The sequence below is a fragment of the Halyomorpha halys genome, unplaced genomic scaffold (assembly GCF_000696795.3).
Source record: "Halyomorpha halys isolate HHAL.00 unplaced genomic scaffold, Hhal_1.1 Scaffold100.1, whole genome shotgun sequence".
Lineage (NCBI taxonomy): Eukaryota > Metazoa > Arthropoda > Insecta > Hemiptera > Pentatomidae > Halyomorpha > Halyomorpha halys.
The window spans coordinates 662,864-667,330 of NW_027112088.1; the positions used below are offsets into that span (position 1 = coordinate 662,864).

General features: G+C 26.1%; 1 protein-coding gene and 1 long non-coding RNA gene across 4 annotated transcripts in view; one reads left to right on the forward strand and one right to left on the reverse strand.

Moving 5' to 3' along the window:
• Positions 1 to 4,467, forward strand: part of LOC106677487 (short-chain dehydrogenase/reductase family 16C member 6) — a 58,170-nt gene that overhangs the window by 26,048 nt on the left and 27,655 nt on the right. The gene's annotated exons all lie outside the window — the stretch shown is intronic.
• LOC106677488 (uncharacterized) lies at positions 132 to 1,907 on the reverse strand. Its single transcript, XR_001342603.3, has 2 exons — positions 1,654 to 1,907; positions 132 to 453 (listed from the first exon to the last, which is right to left on the reverse strand). It is a non-coding gene; the product is annotated as an uncharacterized lncRNA (long non-coding RNA).

A 4,467-nucleotide genomic window follows, 5' to 3' on the forward strand; every position in this document is an offset into this window, starting at 1 on the left:
TATATATAATATAACGGTTATATCAACCATGTAAGGCCCATACCAGGCCGATCTGGTATACAAAAAAAAAAATATTCAACCAAACATTCTGCCATTGTTAATAAAATATAAAGGTATAGAATCCAATCAAAAACAATAAATATAGGTTTTATTTTGACAACAATCAATCGCTTCCATCAATTATACCATTGCACTCTAATAATTCAACTACAAAATTTTTCATAACATATTCCATTAAGTAATAAGGGGATGTCACGAAATAGTATATAATACAGTAAAATAAATAATAAAAAACATTATAAAACATATTCCATATAATGTAGAATATATTATTCAAGATACTTTCAAACACGGAGTTAAATGCTCCCAATAATTGCCACAGTATACCAATCATTACTGATAATATGTCTGTTCTTTATTTCCCAAAGCTTGAGAGTATATACCAGTTTTTATCTGAAAAAAAAGTAATAGTACATATTAATTTAAAACCATATTATACATACATATAATATAATCTTTCATTATATCATCTATTATTTATTATTATTTAATTTTCATTTATTAGTATTTAATTTTCATCAATTTATTGTTTATATAATTTTGCTTCACATCTTTGTCTAACCACAGAACAGAAAAGAGTAGATACCACTTTTTATCTAGGAAAAAATCAACAGCACATTTTTATTCCAACAATATTATATATCTTTCATTGTATGATACTAATATTAATTAATTGTCATCTATTATTATTTAATTTTCATCAACATATTATTTATATAATTTTCTTAAAATTTTCTTGTTTGTCTTGGCACAGAAAATTGGTGAATTGGCTTAGCTGAAATAATATTAAAATTTGTTTTTTTGGTAATAAATATTTTTAAAAATGATAGTGGAAAATTCACGGACTTTCTTTGCAGTGTTAGTGTTGTAATTATGTACTGTCGTCAAGAAAAATGTAAAACTATAAAAATAGAGATTTACAAGAAACACCTATAAAATATTTGTATGTGACAATTTTTAAGTAGTGTATATATTTAAGAATCCATAAGCAAGTTTTATCAGGATTGATTTGAAAAGTTTATGAAAATGTTTTTCTGTATAACAGTATTGCATCATGCATTCTGTAGAAGTAGATTTAAGTTTTTTTTTTCACGAATTTTGTAACATTAATTTTATATTTTTTAATTCTCGAAGACGCCATAATTGCTTGATATCAAACATAGTAATTAATACAAATTATAAAAAAAATATATATATATTTTTTTCATTGCTAATATCATTGAGTAATTAAAAAATAATATTTCAATAGGTTATCTAATTATATTCTTAGTATGATATAATAGTATAATATTGCCTCTCGCTGCATATTTCATATATAGTCAAGTTCGTCAGGTCTTGCCTCTGTGAAAGGTACATTGTCTTTATTCTAAGTTAATCAGTATTACATCAGACCATAAATTATTCTGATAAAAAAAGTAAATAAGGAATAAATCTCTTCTTATTTATGATTAATATTAGGCAAATTTTTAAAGATTTTTTTTTGATAAATTTCAGAGTTTGAAGTTATCTCTTTTTGTTAGTGGATCCCTCAATAGAAAAAATAAATAAATACAAAAAAACAATCATAATAAACAAAAAAATTGGAAATCATACCTCATCGCAACGTTTTTATAATTTTTCTTATATGAATTTCTAATTTGCCCGTCTGAATCAGACCAAGACGAAGGAAATGCATTTTATGAAAAGTAATTGATGATCCATATTCCAGAAAAAAATTATTCGAATTTCAACCAAGTCAAAATAAAAACTTAATACACTGTATACAACACTAAAATATAAATTTAAGTACTGTATTTTTCAAATGTTTGTTCGGAACTAAATTGTTATCACGAAATAAGAAGTACTTGAAAAATTGAGCATGGTGATAATAATGACATGTGGATAAGGCACTAATTAGAGATATCCTATCGCTTTTATTACTTGTAATTTTTATAACATCTACAAACTAAAATCATCTTCAATTACATTTATACATCTTAAATACTTAGTCATAGTCAGTATTCAAGATGAATGCAGGTCTTAGTAACTATGTAAATCCAACCCCCAAAGTTATTTGAATTTTAAAGTGACTGTATTTTTAAAATATACTACTGTATACTTTTCCTTAATATTAGGATGAAATAATTTGAATAATTATTAATTAGGATAATTAAATAATACGAAATCGAATTTATTATATAATTTAATTATTTCAGAATTTTATTAATAATTACGTCTAAATCATTGAAAAAGGAATACCCTAAACAAGGCTTTATTAAACATTGACGTTCAGTTGTACAAAAAGGTAACTGAAATTTTTCTTGAAGCCCAGTTTTCAGCATCATCGGCTTTTTAAAGCCTGAATTCATAAAAGGTTGATAGAAGAATCTTAAGGAAATTCGTTTTCTTAAAAGAGTAATGTTGTTATTAAGGTATAGTACGTTGCTGCTGGTTGAGGATCAAATATCCTAATTAACAAACAATATAAATGTTACCATCATTTACAACCGAACGCCTTATGTAATGAATAACTATGATAACAAGATTATCCTTAACAAACATGTTTTTTAGCAACAACTCATATATAGGTATTAGTAGTATTTAAATATTTATGGTATATAAATATTAATAATGTGGGGAGCGCGGTGGTACTGTGGTGTCGGTCACGATGCTAATAACTCCAAGATAATTATTTTCTGTTACACTGTAGCCGTGAGTCAACCCTGTGGGTTCTAGAGCACTCCTCGCATTCACCCAGCCACGTAAAGTACACTTAATTGGGTAAAAATCTTGCAGTCGAGCGTGATTCTGACCAAATCACCTTGCACAACCGTTGGTCTAGTTACAGTGCTTTCTTACAAAGTACTTCGGGTGAAGTTTAACGAGGTTGTAGTGGTAGAGATTTGAAATTTTAAATATTAATGATATATAAATAATATTATATCAATAATGAGTAATTGTTTGATTTAAAAACGTAAAGTGTGAAAGCAAGGAGTAATTTATTAGCGATATGTTAGAAATCCGAAAAAAATAATAAATTGATTTAGAAGCGTGCGATCATTAATTCGATTTAATTTTCATTTTCAGCATCTCCGAAAAATATTAAACGATCCCAATACGTTGGAAATCCAAAAAGTTAGAATAAATCAATAGGCAAGAGTGCGATAATAAAATCGATTTAATTTTCTTTTTCAACATCTCCGAAAACATATTAAGGAACCATAATTAATCTTTAATTAATTACTTTTATTAATAAATTAATCTTTGCACGTTTCAACATGGCAATTTCTTTATGATTCGCTACGACAAATCTTCTCCTTACTAAAATTCCCATTATAATTTTAAAATACTATTACTAGTTTTAGTGATTTCGTAGTAATTATGAGCGTTATCCAAAATGTATAGCTAATGTTATAACTACTATGTAAACACGAAAACACCAATTTTCTCCGTTAAATCAAATTCTTTTGTTTTCGATATTAATGGCTTTTTTTTAGATAAGCAGATACTAAAGAACAATTAATTTTACATTGCTATGACGAATTTAATCAAAATAGTAAAAGCCATTTTTTAGGAAGTGGTGAAAATTTGTAAAAAAACATAAAATGAATCTATTTAAGCGTAAATGTTGAGATATACATCTATCCAAAGTATCTTAAGTTCAGTTTCATACAACATTTTGTTTCTGACTAGACATATCACATATGTAAACACACCGATCATTTTGCAAGACTTGGTTATTTGAACTTGAAAGGACTTACAATGTACATTTCCTGTTGGAAGCTCAGATTCGATATTTTTCGTGATAGCAATAATTTCTCTACTTATTCCATGTATAGGTAAGGTTGATAGGTATTGTCACGCTCAAAGGAATGTTATGTCTTTATTTTATAATTATTAACATTATATCAAGTTAGGAATTATTTTAATATAAACAAAAAACTACGAAACTAAATAAATCTCCTTTTATTAAATCCATGTTCATATGTGATAAGGAAAATTTTACATTTTTTTTTCCACAGTTTAGAATTTGAATTTCGTGAATAACCGTTTGTTAGGAAAAATAAATTATTTTATTAATAAAAATTAAAGTTTAATTAAAATAAAAACAGTAAAACTGGAAACCATACTACATACTGTACGTGGAAATCATATATACCGTGTGAATAAACACATTCACTTGTGGTCACACCCAAGATTAAAAAAGAAAAAGTGGCTCATGGAAAAATCCTTTTGTGGTTTGGATATTTCATCATCAATGATTGTAAAATCCAATTCGATTTGGCATGAAATTGAATTTCTAACACAACAATTTAAATTACCTACTCATTCATTAATAACTTGAATCGTAAATCATTCTTATCATATAACAACCAATATACGTGACCTAAATAAACACCATTTCAATTTAATAATTTTCATTATCAA